The following is a 19,627-nucleotide window of genomic DNA, read 5'->3' as shown; positions in this document are numbered from 1 at the left end:
TGTTTCCGTGGAAAGATCGTAGGTAAGTCACATAGTGTTTGCCTATTTTTTGGGAGGTCGCAGCGATTGATAAGTCATTTAATTTAGGCAGGCTTCCGGTCTTTTGGCTAGGCCGCATATGCTGATATCAAGTGTAGTGTCACGTAAAAATATTTAACTGCCTCGATTCCAGAAAGTACAATTCAAGGAGTCAAGAAATAGTCACAAAATGATACACTGGAGGCAGGATTTCAAAGTATTTATGCACAAGGGTTAAACCTTGAAGCAGCAAATGCATGCATTTCTAAATACAAAGTTAGTACAAAGGTGCACAAACAATTGATACTCCAAATTAAGTGCCAGGAATGGAAATAGTCTTTTTTTGGATAACAGATTAGGAAGGTGCACCGGTCCTGGAAGTACTGCAATACCAGGTCAATGCGTGGAGTGGACAGAGCAAGCTCTTCTTCCATCTCCCTGTTCTAAAAATCCATTTAATATATGGCCCCCAGATAGGGGGCGTATCAGATATTAAACTGATAAGAACAGATACTACACTTGATCTTAGCCAAAAGGCCGAGAAGCGATAACCCGAATGGGGTCCCAGCAAAGCGCGCGAACCGGAATTCGGCCACCAACACTGGTGCAGAAGAGATCAGCACCACGGACACATCTAACACACACACATCACTTCTATGTCGTTGCAGTCTGAAAGATACCTGGCTGTACGGCAGGTGTGAATAGGACTTGAAGTGCTGGACAGGGACCGGAGGACGAGTAGCCATCCAACTGATTTTGTGATTAGGTCGTCGGCGGGCGGGCAGGGTGCCTCAGCTGGGTAGGAGGCCAAATTTGCATGTGCTCCGCCCCGTCTGTTGACGTCGCGTCAACAGACACACACCCACTAGGCAGACGACCAACAGGCAAGCAGCAGCAGCCAGCTGTCTCCTCGCTCTTTGCTGCTGCATGCCTGTGTCCCTGACGAACTGCTGCTGAGTAAATCAATCAGCTAGCTGCTGCAGAGGAGAAGGAGGAATCTTGCACAATCAGGTGCAATGACGGCTTTCCTGTTTTGAGCCCATTCAGCAGCAGTAGTAGACAGTCAGATGGACAGGCATTCATGTGGCAGGACCCTTTGTGTGACATCACAATCTGCCCTCTATGACATCACAAGCTGCTCACTCGGAATCCGGCGGAACCTGACAGCCAGACAGTCACTTGGAACAGACAGGCAGACAGGACAGTCATGTGTAGGTGAGCTGGGTGGGCCAATGTTTTCTTTTATTGGCAGTTACCACCCAAATGATGGTCCGAAGAAGGTAAGTGATACTTTTTCTAAATCCCCCTCTCAATGATCATCAATTGTTGGGCTCGGCAAAAAAAAATGGAAGAGGAAAAAAAATTCCCAAAACAAAAGAGAGGAAAGAGGAAAAAAATTTCCCAAAACAAAAGAGAGAGAAAAGAGAGCGCAAAAAGAAAAGAAAAAAAATATAAGAGATCAAGAAAGAAAAAGCAAAAAAAAAAACCAAGCCATTTCAAATGGAGAGGGAGGGGGGTCCAAAAATGCCATTGCTGTGATCCAGTTGATGTTTCCGTGGAAAGGTCGTAGGTAAGTCACATAGTGTTTGCCTATTTTTTGGGAGGTCGCAGCGATTGATAAGTCATTTAATTTAGGCAGGCTTCCGGTCTTTTGGCTAGGCCGCATATGCTGATATCAAGTGTAGTGTCACGTAAAAATATTTAACTGCCTCGATTCCAGAAAGTACAATTCAAGGAGTCAAGAAATAGTCACAAAATGATACACTGGAGGCAGGATTTCAAAGTATTTATGCACAAGGGTTAAACCTTGAAGCAGCAAATGCATGCATTTCTAAATACAAAGTTAGTACAAAGGTGCACAAACAATTGATACTCCAAATTAAGTGCCAGGAATGGAAATAGTCTTTTTTTGGATAACAGATTAGGAAGGTGCACCGGTCCTGGAAGTACTGCAATACCAGGTCAATGCGTGGAGTGGACAGAGCAAGCTCTTCTTCCATCTCCCTGTTCTAAAAATCCATTTAATATATGGCCCCCAGATAGGGGGCGTATCAGATATTAAACTGATAAGAACAGATACTACACTTGATCTTAGCCAAAAGGCCGAGAAGCGATAACCCGAATGGGGTCCCAGCAAAGCGCGCGAACCGGAATTCGGCCACCAACACTGGTGCAGAAGAGATCAGCACCACGGACACATCTAACACACACACATCACTTCTATGTCGTTGCAGTCTGAAAGATACCTGGCTGTACGGCAGGTGTGAATAGGACTTGAAGTGCTGGACAGGGACCGGAGGACGAGTAGCCATCCAACTGATTTTGTGATTAGGTCGTCGGCGGGCGGGCAGGGTGCCTCAGCTGGGTAGGAGGCCAAATTTGCATGTGCTCCGCCCCGTCTGTTGACGTCGCGTCAACAGACACACACCCACTAGGCAGACGACCAACAGGCAAGCAGCAGCAGCCAGCTGTCTCCTCGCTCTTTGCTGCTGCATGCCTGTGTCCCTGACGAACTGCTGCTGAGTAAATCAATCAGCTAGCTGCTGCAGAGGAGAAGGAGGAATCTTGCACAATCAGGTGCAATGACGGCTTTCCTGTTTTGAGCCCATTCAGCAGCAGTAGTAGACAGTCAGATGGACAGGCATTCATGTGGCAGGACCCTTTGTGTGACATCACAATCTGCCCTCTATGACATCACAAGCTGCTCACTCGGAATCCGGCGGAACCTGACAGCCAGACAGTCACTTGGAACAGACAGGCAGACAGGACAGTCATGTGTAGGTGAGCTGGGTGGGCCAATGTTTTCTTTTATTGGCAGTTACCACCCAAATTATGGTCCGAAGAAGGTAAGTGATACTTTTTCTAAATCCCCCTCTCAATGATCATCAATTGTTGGGCTCGGCAAAAAAAAATGGAAGAGGAAAAAAAATTCCCAAAACAAAAGAGAGGAAAGAGGAAAAAAATTTCCCAAAACAAAAGAGAGAGAAAAGAGAGCGCAAAAAGAAAAGAAAAAAAATATAAGAGATCAAGAAAGAAAAAGCAAAAAAAAAACCAAGCCATTTCAAATGGAGAGGGAGGGGGGTCCAAAAATGCCATTGCTGTGATCCAGTTGATGTTTCCGTGGAAAGATCGTAGGTAAGTCACATAGTGTTTGCCTATTTTTTGGGAGGTCGCAGCGATTGATAAGTCATTTAATTTAGGCAGGCTTCCGGTCTTTTGGCTAGGCCGCATATGCTGATATCAAGTGTAGTGTCACGTAAAAATATTTAACTGCCTCGATTCCAGAAAGTACAATTCAAGGAGTCAAGAAATAGTCACAAAATGATACACTGGAGGCAGGATTTCAAAGTATTTATGCACAAGGGTTAAACCTTGAAGCAGCAAATGCATGCATTTCTAAATACAAAGTTAGTACAAAGGTGCACAAACAATTGATACTCCAAATTAAGTGCCAGGAATGGAAATAGTCTTTTTTTGGATAACAGATTAGGAAGGTGCACCGGTCCTGGAAGTACTGCAATACCAGGTCAATGCGTGGAGTGGACAGAGCAAGCTCTTCTTCCATCTCCCTGTTCTAAAAATCCATTTAATATATGGCCCCCAGATAGGGGGCGTATCAGATATTAAACTGATAAGAACAGATACTACACTTGATCTTAGCCAAAAGGCCGAGAAGCGATAACCCGAATGGGGTCCCAGCAAAGCGCGCGAACCGGAATTCGGCCACCAACACTGGTGCAGAAGAGATCAGCACCACGGACACATCTAACACACACACATCACTTCTATGTCGTTGCAGTCTGAAAGATACCTGGCTGTACGGCAGGTGTGAATAGGACTTGAAGTGCTGGACAGGGACCGGAGGACGAGTAGCCATCCAACTGATTTTGTGATTAGGTCGTCGGCGGGCGGGCAGGGTGCCTCAGCTGGGTAGGAGGCCAAATTTGCATGTGCTCCGCCCCGTCTGTTGACGTCGCGTCAACAGACACACACCCACTAGGCAGACGACCAACAGGCAAGCAGCAGCAGCCAGCTGTCTCCTCGCTCTTTGCTGCTGCATGCCTGTGTCCCTGACGAACTGCTGCTGAGTAAATCAATCAGCTAGCTGCTGCAGAGGAGAAGGAGGAATCTTGCACAATCAGGTGCAATGACGGCTTTCCTGTTTTGAGCCCATTCAGCAGCAGTAGTAGACAGTCAGATGGACAGGCATTCATGTGGCAGGACCCTTTGTGTGACATCACAATCTGCCCTCTATGACATCACAAGCTGCTCACTCCGAATCCGGCGGAACCTGACAGCCAGACAGTCACTTGGAACAGACAGGCAGACAGGACAGTCATGTGTAGGTGAGCTGGGTGGGCCAATGTTTTCTTTTATTGGCAGTTACCACCCAAATGATGGTCCGAAGAAGGTAAGTGATACTTTTTCTAAATCCCCCTCTCAATGATCATCAATTGTTGGGCTCGGCAAAAAAAAATGGAAGAGGAAAAAAAATTCCCAAAACAAAAGAGAGGAAAGAGGAAAAAAATTTCCCAAAACAAAAGAGAGAGAAAAGAGAGCGCAAAAAGAAAAGAAAAAAAATATAAGAGATCAAGAAAGAAAAAGCAAAAAAAAAACCAAGCCATTTCAAATGGAGAGGGAGGGGGGTCCAAAAATGCCATTGCTGTGATCCAGTTGATGTTTCCGTGGAAAGATCGTAGGTAAGTCACATAGTGTTTGCCTATTTTTTGGGAGGTCGCAGCGATTGATAAGTCATTTAATTTAGGCAGGCTTCCGGTCTTTTGGCTAGGCCGCATATGCTGATATCAAGTGTAGTGTCACGTAAAAATATTTAACTGCCTCGATTCCAGAAAGTACAATTCAAGGAGTCAAGAAATAGTCACAAAATGATACACTGGAGGCAGGATTTCAAAGTATTTATGCACAAGGGTTAAACCTTGAAGCAGCAAATGCATGCATTTCTAAATACAAAGTTAGTACAAAGGTGCACAAACAATTGATACTCCAAATTAAGTGCCAGGAATGGAAATAGTCTTTTTTTGGATAACAGATTAGGAAGGTGCACCGGTCCTGGAAGTACTGCAATACCAGGTCAATGCGTGGAGTGGACAGAGCAAGCTCTTCTTCCATCTCCCTGTTCTAAAAATCCATTTAATATATGGCCCCCAGATAGGGGGCGTATCAGATATTAAACTGATAAGAACAGATACTACACTTGATCTTAGCCAAAAGGCCGAGAAGCGATAACCCGAATGGGGTCCCAGCAAAGCGCGCGAACCGGAATTCGGCCACCAACACTGGTGCAGAAGAGATCAGCACCACGGACACATCTAACACACACACATCACTTCTATGTCGTTGCAGTCTGAAAGATACCTGGCTGTACGGCAGGTGTGAATAGGACTTGAAGTGCTGGACAGGGACCGGAGGACGAGTAGCCATCCAACTGATTTTGTGATTAGGTCGTCGGCGGGCGGGCAGGGTGCCTCAGCTGGGTAGGAGGCCAAATTTGCATGTGCTCCGCCCCGTCTGTTGACGTCGCGTCAACAGACACACACCCACTAGGCAGACGACCAACAGGCAAGCAGCAGCAGCCAGCTGTCTCCTCGCTCTTTGCTGCTGCATGCCTGTGTCCCTGACGAACTGCTGCTGAGTAAATCAATCAGCTAGCTGCTGCAGAGGAGAAGGAGGAATCTTGCACAATCAGGTGCAATGACGGCTTTCCTGTTTTGAGCCCATTCAGCAGCAGTAGTAGACAGTCAGATGGACAGGCATTCATGTGGCAGGACCCTTTGTGTGACATCACAATCTGCCCTCTATGACATCACAAGCTGCTCACTCCGAATCCGGCGGAACCTGACAGCCAGACAGTCACTTGGAACAGACAGGCAGACAGGACAGTCATGTGTAGGTGAGCTGGGTGGGCCAATGTTTTCTTTTATTGGCAGTTACCACCCGAATGATGGTCCGAAGAAGGTAAGTGATACTTTTTCTAAATCCCCCTCTCAATGATCATCAATTGTTGGGCTCGGCAAAAAAAAATGGAAGAGGAAAAAAAATTCCCAAAACAAAAGAGAGGAAAGAGGAAAAAAATTTCCCAAAACAAAAGAGAGAGAAAAGAGAGCGCAAAAAGAAAAGAAAAAAAATATAAGAGATCAAGAAAGAAAAAGCAAAAAAAAAACCAAGCCATTTCAAATGGAGAGGGAGGGGGGTCCAAAAATGCCATTGCTGTGATCCAGTTGATGTTTCCGTGGAAAGATCGTAGGTAAGTCACATAGTGTTTGCCTATTTTTTGGGAGGTCGCAGCGATTGATAAGTCATTTAATTTAGGCAGGCTTCCGGTCTTTTGGCTAGGCCGCATATGCTGATATCAAGTGTAGTGTCACGTAAAAATATTTAACTGCCTCGATTCCAGAAAGTACAATTCAAGGAGTCAAGAAATAGTCACAAAATGATACACTGGAGGCAGGATTTCAAAGTATTTATGCACAAGGGTTAAACCTTGAAGCAGCAAATGCATGCATTTCTAAATACAAAGTTAGTACAAAGGTGCACAAACAATTGATACTCCAAATTAAGTGCCAGGAATGGAAATAGTCTTTTTTTGGATAACAGATTAGGAAGGTGCACCGGTCCTGGAAGTACTGCAATACCAGGTCAATGCGTGGAGTGGACAGAGCAAGCTCTTCTTCCATCTCCCTGTTCTAAAAATCCATTTAATATATGGCCCCCAGATAGGGGGCGTATCAGATATTAAACTGATAAGAACAGATGAGTTTGAAGAAACTCAGGGAGCCCGAGGTGTGCTCCCACCACCACCAGTGACGTGACTAAACGCGTGCACAGGGGGCAGCCGTACGAACGTGTGGCCCTCTCCCAAAGGAGAAAGGCCCCATGGTTCCCCTGACCTCCCTCAGCCATAAGGCCTAGGAAGGAAAAAAGGGATCGGTGGGTCCTCTTCGCCGAAGCTTAGAGAGACCCGCGTTTCCTCCACCCCCGGAAGGGTTTCGGACGGTGGGTCCTCCGCACCCGAAGGTTTGGAGGGACCCGCTTAGGCTTCCCTCCGCCTTGCGGCTCGGGGTTGCCCTCGAGGGAACCGGGACTCTCCCCAAAAGGTGAAGAGTCCCAGTCACGTTTGGGGAACGGAAGGCCCGTTAGGGACAGCCGCACTACCCAAATGAAAAAACGTGACAAACTAACGAAAAACGTGAAGTGCAAAACGTGCAAATCATAAAAAGAAAAGAATAAGGCCCTAGCCAGAAGGCCGGGGGGGGGTGTGAAAAATTGTCCTACCCCATCCAAAAGGACAGGGTAAGGACGTGAAGCGCTAACCTAAAGGGAAGTGCGCAGTGCAAGTGCCATTCGTGCAAGGTGACTTGGGATCACCCGTGCATGTCCGGCACCCCCGAGTTTCCCCGGGGGCACAGTGCAGCCTCGGACTCCAGGCAGCCAGCCAGTCAGCGTCCGACCAAGTGTTTCTCCGTCTCAACAGCAGGCACTTTCCAGCCCCTGGCATGGGAATGGGTACTCCACTGGGCCTTTCGAAAGACTCCCTTAGGGGCTGCACCCCCTCCGGAAGAGCAATCTACTCAGTCCCAGTGTTTCTCCGCTCCCAGGGTTAAGGTACTAAGCTGGGCCTTTCGCGGTCTCCCCATCAGAGGCTACGAACCTCTGGAACAGGAGCCATCTACTCAGTCCCAACCTTTCTCCGCTCCCTGGGATTGGATACTAGACTGAGCCTTTCGCTGACTCATCCTTCGGGGGCTACAAACCCCGTCAAGAGAGTCAAACTACTAGGCCCAGTGTTTCTCCCCCCCTCTTACCAGTGGATTTACGGAAACAACACCTCCTACCACTGGCAGAGGTGAAGATACTTAGTGAGACTTTTCACTACTCCCGGGAAAAAACAGAGGGGTCCCACACCCTCCGCCCATCAGAGCAGCTACTCAGTCTCACCTTTCTCTATTCTCTGCCAGAGGCCAGTCCATACCCAACTGATAAGAACAGATACTACACTTGATCTTAGCCAAAAGGCCGAGAAGCGATAACCCGAATGGGGTCCCAGCAAAGCGCGCGAACCGGAATTCGGCCACCAACACTGGTGCAGAAGAGATCAGCACCACGGACACATCTAACACACACACATCACTTCTATCCCGTTGCAGTCTGAAAGATACCTGGCTGTACGGCAGGTGTGAATAGGACTTGAAGTGCTGGACAGGGACCGGAGGACGAGTAGCCATCCAACTGATTTTGTGATTAGGTCGTCGGCGGGCGGGCAGGGTGCCTCAGCTGGGTAGGAGGCCAAATTTGCATGTGCTCCGCCCCGTCTGTTGACGTCGCGTCAACAGACACACACCCACTAGGCAGACGACCAACAGGCAAGCAGCAGCAGCCAGCTGTCTCCTCGCTCTTTGCTGCTGCATGCCTGTGTCCCTGACGAACTGCTGCTGAGTAAATCAATCAGCTAGCTGCTGCAGAGGAGAAGGAGGAATCTTGCACAATCAGGTGCAATGACGGCTTTCCTGTTTTGAGCCCATTCAGCAGCAGTAGTAGACAGTCAGATGGACAGGCATTCATGTGGCAGGACCCTTTGTGTGACATCACAATCTGCCCTCTATGACATCACAAGCTGCTCACTCGGAATCCGGCGGAACCTGACAGCCAGACAGTCACTTGGAACAGACAGGCAGACAGGACAGTCATGTGTAGGTGAGCTGGGTGGGCCAGTGTTTTCTTTTATTGGCAGTTACCACCCAAATGATGGTCCGAAGAAGGTAAGTGATACTTTTTCTAAATCCCCCTCTCAATGATCATCAATTGTTGGGCTCGGCAAAAAAAAATGGAAGAGGAAAAAAAATTCCCAAAACAAAAGAGAGGAAAGAGGAAAAAAATTTCCCAAAACAAAAGAGAGAGAAAAGAGAGCGCAAAAAGAAAAGAAAAAAAATATAAGAGATCAAGAAAGAAAAAGCAAAAAAAAAACCAAGCCATTTCAAATGGAGAGGGAGGGGGGTCCAAAAATGCCATTGCTGTGATCCAGTTGATGTTTCCGTGGAAAGATCGTAGGTAAGTCACATAGTGTTTGCCTATTTTTTGGGAGGTCGCAGCGATTGATAAGTCATTTAATTTAGGCAGGCTTCCGGTCTTTTGGCTAGGCCGCATATGCTGATATCAAGTGTAGTGTCACGTAAAAATATTTAACTGCCTCGATTCCAGAAAGTACAATTCAAGGAGTCAAGAAATAGTCACAAAATGATACACTGGAGGCAGGATTTCAAAGTATTTATGCACAAGGGTTAAACATTGAAGCAGCAAATGCATGCATTTCTAAATACAAAGTTAGTACAAAGGTGCACAAACAATTGATACTCCAAATTAAGTGCCAGGAATGGAAATAGTCTTTTTTTGGATAACAGATTAGGAAGGTGCACCGGTCCTGGAAGTACTGCAATACCAGGTCAATGCGTGGAGTGGACAGAGCAAGCTCTTCTTCCATCTCCCTGTTCTAAAAATCCATTTAATATATGGCCCCCAGATAGGGGGCGTATCAGATATTAAACTGATAAGAACAGATACTACACTTGATCTTAGCCAAAAGGCCGAGAAGCGATAACCCGAATGGGGTCCCAGCAAAGCGCGCGAACCGGAATTCGGCCACCAACACTGGTGCAGAAGAGATCGGCACCACGGACACATCTAACACACACACATCACTTCTATGTCGTTGCAGTCTGAAAGATACCTGGCTGTACGGCAGGTGTGAATAGGACTTGAAGTGCTGGACAGGGACCGGAGGACGAGTAGCCATCCAACTGATTTTGTGATTAGGTCGTCGGCGGGCGGGCAGGGTGCCTCAGCTGGGTAGGAGGCCAAATTTGCATGTGCTCCGCCCCGTCTGTTGACGTCGCGTCAACAGACACACACCCACTAGGCAGACGACCAACAGGCAAGCAGCAGCAGCCAGCTGTCTCCTCGCTCTTTGCTGCTGCATGCCTGTGTCCCTGACGAACTGCTGCTGAGTAAATCAATCAGCTAGCTGCTGCAGAGGAGAAGGAGGAATCTTGCACAATCAGGTGCAATGACGGCTTTCCTGTTTTGAGCCCATTCAGCAGCAGTAGTAGACAGTCAGATGGACAGGCATTCATGTGGCAGGACCCTTTGTATGACATCACAATCTGCCCTCTATGACATCACAAGCTGCTCACTCGGAATCCGGCGGAACCTGACAGCCAGACAGTCACTTGGAACAGACAGGCAGACAGGACAGTCATGTGTAGGTGAGCTGGGTGGGCCAATGTTTTCTTTTATTGGCAGTTACCACCCAAATGATGGTCCGAAGAAGGTAAGTGATACTTTTTCTAAATCCCCCTCTCAATGATCATCAATTGTTGGGCTCGGCAAAAAAAAATGGAAGAGGAAAAAAAATTCCCAAAACAAAAGAGAGGAAAGAGGAAAAAAATTTCCCAAAACAAAAGAGAGAGAAAAGAGAGCGCAAAAAGAAAAGAAAAAAAATATAAGAGATCAAGAAAGAAAAAGCAAAAAAAAAACCAAGCCATTTCAAATGGAGAGGGAGGGGGGTCCAAAAATGCCATTGCTGTGATCCAGTTGATGTTTCCGTGGAAAGATCGTAGGTAAGTCACATAGTGTTTGCCTATTTTTTGGGAGGTCGCAGCGATTGATAAGTCATTTAATTTAGGCAGGCTTCCGGTCTTTTGGCTAGGCCGCATATGCTGATATCAAGTGTAGTGTCACGTAAAAATATTTAACTGCCTCGATTCCAGAAAGTACAATTCAAGGAGTCAAGAAATAGTCACAAAATGATACACTGGAGGCAGGATTTCAAAGTATTTATGCACAAGGGTTAAACCTTGAAGCAGCAAATGCATGCATTTCTAAATACAAAGTTAGTACAAAGGTGCACAAACAATTGATACTCCAAATTAAGTGCCAGGAATGGAAATAGTCTTTTTTTGGATAACAGATTAGGAAGGTGCACCGGTCCTGGAAGTACTGCAATACCAGGTCAATGCGTGGAGTGGACAGAGCAAGCTCTTCTTCCATCTCCCTGTTCTAAAAATCCATTTAATATATGGCCCCCAGATAGGGGGCGTATCAGATATTAAACTGATAAGAACAGATACTACACTTGATCTTAGCCAAAAGGCCGAGAAGCGATAACCCGAATGGGGTCCCAGCAAAGCGCGCGAACCGGAATTCGGCCACCAACACTGGTGCAGAAGAGATCAGCACCACGGACACATCTAACACACACACATCACTTCTATGTCGTTGCAGTCTGAAAGATACCTGGCTGTACGGCAGGTGTGAATAGGACTTGAAGTGCTGGACAGGGACCGGAGGACGAGTAGCCATCCAACTGATTTTGTGATTAGGTCGTCGGCGGGCGGGCAGGGTGCCTCAGCTGGGTAGGAGGCCAAATTTGCATGTGCTCCGCCCCGTCTGTTGACGTCGCGTCAACAGACACACACCCACTAGGCAGACGACCAACAGGCAAGCAGCAGCAGCCAGCTGTCTCCTCGCTCTTTGCTGCTGCATGCCTGTGTCCCTGACGAACTGCTGCTGAGTAAATCAATCAGCTAGCTGCTGCAGAGGAGAAGGAGGAATCTTGCACAATCAGGTGCAATGACGGCTTTCCTGTTTTGAGCCCATTCAGCAGCAGTAGTAGACAGTCAGATGGACAGGCATTCATGTGGCAGGACCCTTTGTGTGACATCACAATCTGCCCTCTATGACATCACAAGCTGCTCACTCGGAATCCGGCGGAACCTGACAGCCAGACAGTCACTTGGAACAGACAGGCAGACAGGACAGTCATGTGTAGGTGAGCTGGGTGGGCCAATGTTTTCTTTTATTGGCAGTTACCACCCAAATGATGGTCCGAAGAAGGTAAGTGATACTTTTTCTAAATCCCCCTCTCAATGATCATCAATTGTTGGGCTCGGCAAAAAAAAATGGAAGAGGAAAAAAAATTCCCAAAACAAAAGAGAGGAAAGAGGAAAAAAATTTCCCAAAACAAAAGAGAGAGAAAAGAGAGCGCAAAAAGAAAAGAAAAAAAATATAAGAGATCAAGAAAGAAAAAGCAAAAAAAAAAACCAAGCCATTTCAAATGGAGAGGGAGGGGGGTCCAAAAATGCCATTGCTGTGATCCAGTTGATGTTTCCGTGGAAAGATCGTAGGTAAGTCACATAGTGTTTGCCTATTTTTTGGGAGGTCGCAGCGATTGATAAGTCATTTAATTTAGGCAGGCTTCCGGTCTTTTGGCTAGGCCGCATATGCTGATATCAAGTGTAGTGTCACGTAAAAATATTTAACTGCCTCGATTCCAGAAAGTACAATTCAAGGAGTCAAGAAATAGTCACAAAATGATACACTGGAGGCAGGATTTCAAAGTATTTATGCACAAGGGTTAAACCTTGAAGCAGCAAATGCATGCATTTCTAAATACAAAGTTAGTACAAAGGTGCACAAACAATTGATACTCCAAATTAAGTGCCAGGAATGGAAATAGTCTTTTTTTGGATAACAGATTAGGAAGGTGCACCGGTCCTGGAAGTACTGCAATACCAGGTCAATGCGTGGAGTGGACAGAGCAAGCTCTTCTTCCATCTCCCTGTTCTAAAAATCCATTTAATATATGGCCCCCAGATAGGGGGCGTATCAGATATTAAACTGATAAGAACAGATACTACACTTGATCTTAGCCAAAAGGCCGAGAAGCGATAACCCGAATGGGGTCCCAGCAAAGCGCGCGAACCGGAATTCGGCCACCAACACTGGTGCAGAAGAGATCAGCACCACGGACACATCTAACACACACACATCACTTCTATGTCGTTGCAGTCTGAAAGATACCTGGCTGTACGGCAGGTGTGAATAGGACTTGAAGTGCTGGACAGGGACCGGAGGACGAGTAGCCATCCAACTGATTTTGTGATTAGGTCGTCGGCGGGCGGGCAGGGTGCCTCAGCTGGGTAGGAGGCCAAATTTGCATGTGCTCCGCCCCGTCTGTTGACGTCGCGTCAACAGACACACACCCACTAGGCAGACGACCAACAGGCAAGCAGCAGCAGCCAGCTGTCTCCTCGCTCTTTGCTGCTGCATGCCTGTGTCCCTGACGAACTGCTGCTGAGTAAATCAATCAGCTAGCTGCTGCAGAGGAGAAGGAGGAATCTTGCACAATCAGGTGCAATGACGGCTTTCCTGTTTTGAGCCCATTCAGCAGCAGTAGTAGACAGTCAGATGGACAGGCATTCATGTGGCAGGACCCTTTGTGTGACATCACAATCTGCCCTCTATGACATCACAAGCTGCTCACTCGGAATCCGGCGGAACCTGACAGCCAGACAGTCACTTGGAACAGACAGGCAGACAGGACAGTCATGTGTAGGTGAGCTGGGTGGGCCAGTGTTTTCTTTTATTGGCAGTTACCACCCAAATGATGGTCCGAAGAAGGTAAGTGATACTTTTTCTAAATCCCCCTCTCAATGATCATCAATTGTTGGGCTCGGCAAAAAAAAATGGAAGAGGAAAAAAAATTCCCAAAACAAAAGAGAGGAAAGAGGAAAAAAATTTCCCAAAACAAAAGAGAGAGAAAAGAGAGCGCAAAAAGAAAAGAAAAAAAATATAAGAGATCAAGAAAGAAAAAGCAAAAAAAAAACCAAGCCATTTCAAATGGAGAGGGAGGGGGGTCCAAAAATGCCATTGCTGTGATCCAGTTGATGTTTCCGTGGAAAGATCGTAGGTAAGTCACATAGTGTTTGCCTATTTTTTGGGAGGTCGCAGCGATTGATAAGTCATTTAATTTAGGCAGGCTTCCGGTCTTTTGGCTAGGCCGCATATGCTGATATCAAGTGTAGTGTCACGTAAAAATATTTAACTGCCTCGATTCCAGAAAGTACAATTCAAGGAGTCAAGAAATAGTCACAAAATGATACACTGGAGGCAGGATTTCAAAGTATTTATGCACAAGGGTTAAACCTTGAAGCAGCAAATGCATGCATTTCTAAATACAAAGTTAGTACAAAGGTGCACAAACAATTGATACTCCAAATTAAGTGCCAGGAATGGAAATAGTCTTTTTTTGGATAACAGATTAGGAAGGTGCACCGGTCCTGGAAGTACTGCAATACCAGGTCAATGCGTGGAGTGGACAGAGCAAGCTCTTCTTCCATCTCCCTGTTCTAAAAATCCATTTAATATATGGCCCCCAGATAGGGGGCGTATCAGATATTAAACTGATAAGAACAGATACTACACTTGATCTTAGCCAAAAGGCCGAGAAGCGATAACCCGAATGGGGTCCCAGCAAAGCGCGCGAACCGGAATTCGGCCACCAACACTGGTGCAGAAGAGATCAGCACCACGGACACATCTAACACACACACATCACTTCTATGTCGTTGCAGTCTGAAAGATACCTGGCTGTACGGCAGGTGTGAATAGGACTTGAAGTGCTGGACAGGGACCGGAGGACGAGTAGCCATCCAACTGATTTTGTGATTAGGTCGTCGGCGGGCGGGCAGGGTGCCTCAGCTGGGTAGGAGGCCAAATTTGCATGTGCTCCGCCCCGTCTGTTGACGTCGCGTCAACAGACACACACCCACTAGGCAGACGACCAACAGGCAAGCAGCAGCAGCCAGCTGTCTCCTCGCTCTTTGCTGCTGCATGCCTGTGTCCCTGACGAACTGCTGCTGAGTAAATCAATCAGCTAGCTGCTGCAGAGGAGAAGGAGGAATCTTGCACAATCAGGTGCAATGACGGCTTTCCTGGTTTGAGCCCATTCAGCAGCAGTAGTAGACAGTCAGATGGACAGGCATTCATGTGGCAGGACCCTTTGTGTGACATCACAATCTGCCCTCTATGACATCACAAGCTGCTCACTCGGAATCCGGCGGAACCTGACAGCCAGACAGTCACTTGGAACAGACAGGCAGACAGGACAGTCATGTGTAGGTGAGCTGGGTGGGCCAATGTTTTCTTTTATTGGCAGTTACCACCCAAATGATGGTCCGAAGAAGGTAAGTGATACTTTTTCTAAATCCCCCTCTCAATGATCATCAATTGTTGGGCTCGGCAAAAAAAAATGGAAGAGGAAAAAAAATTCCCAAAACAAAAGAGAGGAAAGAGGAAAAAAATTTCCCAAAACAAAAGAGAGAGAAAAGAGAGCGCAAAAAGAAAAGAAAAAAAATATAAGAGATCAAGAAAGAAAAAGCAAAAAAAAAACCAAGCCATTTCAAATGGAGAGGGAGGGGGGTCCAAAAATGCCTTTGCTGTGATCCAGTTGATGTTTCCGTGGAAAGATCGTAGGTAAGTCACATAGTGTTTGCCTATTTTTTGGGAGGTCGCAGCGATTGATAAGTCATTTAATTTAGGCAGGCTTCCGGTCTTTTGGCTAGGCCGCATATGCTGATATCAAGTGTAGTGTCACGTAAAAATATTTAACTGCCTCGATTCCAGAAAGTACAATTCAAGGAGTCAAGAAATAGTCACAAAATGATACACTGGAGGCAGGATTTCAAAGTATTTATGCACAAGGGTTAAACCTTGAAGCAGCAAATGCATGCATTTCTAAATACAAAGTTAGTACAAAGGTGCACAAACAATTGATACTCCAAATTAAGTGCCAGGAATGGAAATAGTCTTTTTTTGGATAACAGATTAGGAAGGTGCACCGGTCCTGGAAGTACTGCAATACCAGGTCAATGCGTGGAGTGGACAGAGCAAGCTCTTCTTCCATCTCCCTGTTCTAAAAATCCATTTAATATATGGCCCCCAGATAGGGGGCGTATCAGATATTAAACTGATAAGAACAGATACTACACTTGATCTTAGCCAAAAGGCCGAGAAGCGATAACCCGAATGGGGTCCCAGCAAAGCGCGCGAACCGGAATTCGGCCACCAACACTGGTGCAGAAGAGATCAGCACCACGGACACATCTAACACACACACATCACTTCTATGTCGTTGCAGTCTGAAAGATACCTGGCTGTACGGCAGGTGTGAATAGGACTTGAAGTGCTGGACAGGGACCGGAGGACGAGTAGCCATCCAACTGATTTTGTGATTAGGTCGTCGGCGGGCGGGCAGGGTGCCTCAGCTGGGTAGGAGGCCAAATTTGCATGTGCTCCGCCCCGTCTGTTGACGTCGCGTCAACAGACACACACCCACTAGGCAGACGACCAACAGGCAAGCAGCAGCAGCCAGCTGTCTCCTCGCTCTTTGCTGCTGCATGCCTGTGTCCCTGACGAACTGCTGCTGAGTAAATCAATCAGCTAGCTGCTGCAGAGGAGAAGGAGGAATCTTGCACAATCAGGTGCAATGACGGCTTTCCTGTTTTGAGCCCATTCAGCAGCAGTAGTAGACAGTCAGATGGACAGGCATTCATGTGGCAGGACCCTTTGTGTGACATCACAATCTGCCCTCTATGACATCACAAGCTGCTCACTCGGAATCCGGCGAAACCTGACAGCCAGACAGTCACTTGGAACAGACAGGCAGACAGGACAGTCATGTGTAGGTGAGCTGGGTGGGCCAGTGTTTTCTTTTATTGGCAGTTACCACCCAAATGATGGTCCGAAGAAGGTAAGTGATACTTTTTCTAAATCCCCCTCTCAATGATCATCAATTGTTGGGCTCGGCAAAAAAAAAATGGAAGAGGAAAAAAAATTCCCAAAACAAAAGAGAGGAAAGAGGAAAAAAATTTCCCAAAACAAAAGAGAGAGAAAAGAGAGCGCAAAAAGAAAAGAAAAAAAATATAAGAGATCAAGAAAGAAAAAGCAAAAAAAAAACCAAGCCATTTCAAATGGAGAGGGAGGGGGGTCCAAAAATGCCATTGCTGTGATCCAGTTGATGTTTCCGTGGAAAGATCGTAGGTAAGTCACATAGTGTTTGCCTATTTTTTGGGAGGTCGCAGCGATTGATAAGTCATTTAATTTAGGCAGGCTTCCGGTCTTTTGGCTAGGCCGCATATGCTGATATCAAGTGTAGTGTCACGTAAAAATATTTAACTGCCTCGATTCCAGAAAGTACAATTCAAGGAGTCAAGAAATAGTCACAAAATGATACACTGGAGGCAGGATTTCAAAGTATTTATGCACAAGGGTTAAACCTTGAAGCAGCAAATGCATGCATTTCTAAATACAAAGTTAGTACAAAGGTGCACAAACAATTGATACTCCAAATTAAGTGCCAGGAATGGAAATAGTCTTTTTTTGGATAACAGATTAGGAAGGTGCACCGGTCCTGGAAGTACTGCAATACCAGGTCAATGCGTGGAGTGGACAGAGCAAGCTCTTCTTCCATCTCCCTGTTCTAAAAATCCATTTAATATATGGCCCCCAGATAGGGGGCGTATCAGATATTAAACTGATAAGAACAGATACTACACTTGATCTTAGCCAAAAGGCCGAGAAGCGATAACCCGAATGGGGTCCCAGCAAAGCGCGCGAACCGGAATTCGGCCACCAACACTGGTGCAGAAGAGATCGGCACCACGGACACATCTAACACACACACATCACTTCTATGTCGTTGCAGTCTGAAAGATACCTGGCTGTACGGCAGGTGTGAATAGGACTTGAAGTGCTGGACAGGGACCGGAGGACGAGTAGCCATCCAACTGATTTTGTGATTAGGTCGTCGGCGGGCGGGCAGGGTGCCTCAGCTGGGTAGGAGGCCAAATTTGCATGTGCTCCGCCCCGTCTGTTGACGTCGCGTCAACAGACACACACCCACTAGGCAGACGACCAACAGGCAAGCAGCAGCAGCCAGCTGTCTCCTCGCTCTTTGCTGCTGCATGCCTGTGTCCCTGACGAACTGCTGCTGAGTAAATCAATCAGCTAGCTGCTGCAGAGGAGAAGGAGGAATCTTGCACAATCAGGTGCAATGACGGCTTTCCTGTTTTGAGACCATTCAGCAGCAGTAGTAGACAGTCAGATGGACAGGCATTCATGTGGCAGGACCCTTTGTGTGACATCACAATCTGCCCTCTATGACATCACAAGCTGCTCACTCGGAATCCGGCGGAACCTGACAGCCAGACAGTCACTTGGAACAGACAGGCAGACAGGACAGTCATGTGTAGGTGAGCTGGGTGGGCCAATGTTTTCTTTTATTGGCAGTTACCACCCAAATGATGGTCCGAAGAAGGTAAGTGATACTTTTTCTAAATCCCCCTCTCAATGATCATCAATTGTTGGGCTCGGCAAAAAAAAATGGAAGAGGAAAAAAAATTCCCAAAACAAAAGAGAGGAAAGAGGAAAAAAATTTCCCAAAACAAAAGAGAGAGAAAAGAGAGCGCAAAAAGAAAAGAAAAAAAATATAAGAGATCAAGAAAGAAAAAGCAAAAAAAAAACCAAGCCATTTCAAATGGAGAGGGAGGGGGGTCCAAAAATGCCATTGCTGTGATCCAGTTGATGTTTCCGTGGAAAGATCGTAGGTAAGTCACATAGTGTTTGCCTATTTTTTGGGAGGTCGCAGCGATTGATAAGTCATTTAATTTAGGCAGGCTTCCGGTCTTTTGGCTAGGCCGCATATGCTGATATCAAGTGTAGTGTCACGTAAAAATATTTAACTGCCTCGATTCCAGAAAGTACAATTCAAGGAGTCAAGAAATAGTCACAAAATGATACACTGGAGGCAGGATTTCAAAGTATTTATGCACAAGGGTTAAACCTTGAAGCAGCAAATGCATGCATTTCTAAATACAAAGTTAGTACAAAGGTGCACAAACAATTGATACTCCAAATTAAGTGCCAGGAATGGAAATAGTCTTTTTTTGGATAACAGATTAGGAAGGTGCACCGGTCCTGGAAGTACTGCAATACCAGGTCAATGCGTGGAGTGGACAGAGCAAGCTCTTCTTCCATCTCCCTGTTCTAAAAATCCATTTAATATATGGCCCCCAGATAGGGGGTGTATCAGATATTAAACTGATAAGAACAGATGAGTTTGAAGAAACTCAGGGAGCCCGAGGTGTGCTCCCACCACCACCAGTGACGTGACTAAACGCGTGCACAGGGGGCAGCCGTACAAACGTGTGGGCCCTCTCCCAAAGGAGAAAGGCCCCATGGTTCCCCTAACCCCCCTCAACCATAAGGCCGAGGAAGGGAAAAAAGGGATCGGTGGGTCCTCTTCGCCGAAGCTCAGAGGGACCCGCGTTTCCTCCACCCCCGGAAGGGTTTCGGACGGTGGGTCCTCCGCACCCGAAGGTTTGGAGAGACCCGCTTAGGCTTCCCTCCGCCTTGCGGCTCGGGGTTGCCCTCGAGGGAACCGGGACTCTCCCCAAAAGGTGAAGAGTCCCAGTCACGTTTGGGGAACGGAAGGCCTGTTAGGGACAGCCGCACTACCCAAATGAAAAAACGTGACAAACTAACGAAAAACGTGAAGTGCAAAACGTGCAAATCATAAAAAGAAAAGAATAAGGCCCTAGCCAGAAGGCCGGGGGGGGGGTGTGAAAAATTGTCCTACCCCATCCAAAAGGACAGGGTAAGGACGTGATGCGCTAACCTAAAGGGAAGTGCGCAGTGCAAGTGCCATTCGTGCAAGGTGACTTGGGATCACCCGTGCATGTCCGGCACCCCCGAGTTT

At 46.8% G+C, this 19,627-nt stretch overlaps 10 non-coding genes and 3 pseudogenes across 10 annotated transcripts; all 13 read right to left on the bottom strand.

The window, feature by feature from the left end:
* Window positions 1-376: 376 nt before the first annotated feature.
* Window positions 377-567, bottom strand: LOC146012029 (U2 spliceosomal RNA). The gene has a single exon (XR_014445205.1). It is a non-coding gene; the product is annotated as a U2 spliceosomal RNA (small nuclear RNA).
* Window positions 568-1,942: 1,375 nt separating this feature from the next.
* Window positions 1,943-2,133, bottom strand: LOC146012028 (U2 spliceosomal RNA). Its single transcript, XR_014445204.1, has one exon. It is a non-coding gene; the product is annotated as a U2 spliceosomal RNA (small nuclear RNA).
* A 1,374-nt stretch (window positions 2,134-3,507) lies between these two features.
* LOC146012027 (U2 spliceosomal RNA) lies at window positions 3,508-3,698 on the bottom strand. The gene has a single exon (XR_014445203.1). It is a non-coding gene; the product is annotated as a U2 spliceosomal RNA (small nuclear RNA).
* Window positions 3,699-5,072: 1,374 nt separating this feature from the next.
* On the bottom strand, window positions 5,073-5,263 carry LOC146012026 (U2 spliceosomal RNA). Its single transcript, XR_014445202.1, has one exon. It is a non-coding gene; the product is annotated as a U2 spliceosomal RNA (small nuclear RNA).
* Window positions 5,264-6,637: 1,374 nt separating this feature from the next.
* Window positions 6,638-6,813, bottom strand: LOC146012648 (U2 spliceosomal RNA; annotated as a pseudogene).
* Window positions 6,814-7,855: 1,042 nt separating this feature from the next.
* LOC146012715 (U2 spliceosomal RNA) lies at window positions 7,856-8,064 on the bottom strand (annotated as a pseudogene).
* A 1,374-nt stretch (window positions 8,065-9,438) lies between these two features.
* On the bottom strand, window positions 9,439-9,629 carry LOC146012025 (U2 spliceosomal RNA). Its single transcript, XR_014445201.1, has one exon. It is a non-coding gene; the product is annotated as a U2 spliceosomal RNA (small nuclear RNA).
* A 1,374-nt stretch (window positions 9,630-11,003) lies between these two features.
* Window positions 11,004-11,194, bottom strand: LOC146012024 (U2 spliceosomal RNA). Its single transcript, XR_014445200.1, has one exon. It is a non-coding gene; the product is annotated as a U2 spliceosomal RNA (small nuclear RNA).
* A 1,375-nt stretch (window positions 11,195-12,569) lies between these two features.
* LOC146012023 (U2 spliceosomal RNA) lies at window positions 12,570-12,760 on the bottom strand. The gene has a single exon (XR_014445199.1). It is a non-coding gene; the product is annotated as a U2 spliceosomal RNA (small nuclear RNA).
* Window positions 12,761-14,134: 1,374 nt separating this feature from the next.
* On the bottom strand, window positions 14,135-14,325 carry LOC146012022 (U2 spliceosomal RNA). The gene has a single exon (XR_014445198.1). It is a non-coding gene; the product is annotated as a U2 spliceosomal RNA (small nuclear RNA).
* A 1,374-nt stretch (window positions 14,326-15,699) lies between these two features.
* LOC146012021 (U2 spliceosomal RNA) lies at window positions 15,700-15,890 on the bottom strand. The gene has a single exon (XR_014445197.1). It is a non-coding gene; the product is annotated as a U2 spliceosomal RNA (small nuclear RNA).
* A 1,375-nt stretch (window positions 15,891-17,265) lies between these two features.
* On the bottom strand, window positions 17,266-17,456 carry LOC146012019 (U2 spliceosomal RNA). The gene has a single exon (XR_014445195.1). It is a non-coding gene; the product is annotated as a U2 spliceosomal RNA (small nuclear RNA).
* Window positions 17,457-18,830: 1,374 nt separating this feature from the next.
* Window positions 18,831-19,006, bottom strand: LOC146012670 (U2 spliceosomal RNA; annotated as a pseudogene).
* Window positions 19,007-19,627: the final 621 nt, after the last annotated feature.

The sequence above is a fragment of the Crinia signifera genome, chromosome 6, assembly GCF_055691185.1.
Source record: "Crinia signifera chromosome 6, ASM5569118v1, whole genome shotgun sequence".
NCBI lineage: Eukaryota > Metazoa > Chordata > Amphibia > Anura > Myobatrachidae > Crinia > Crinia signifera.
The sequence above is the reverse complement of the archived record's forward strand: the minus strand, read 5'-3'. Positions and strand labels throughout refer to the sequence as shown.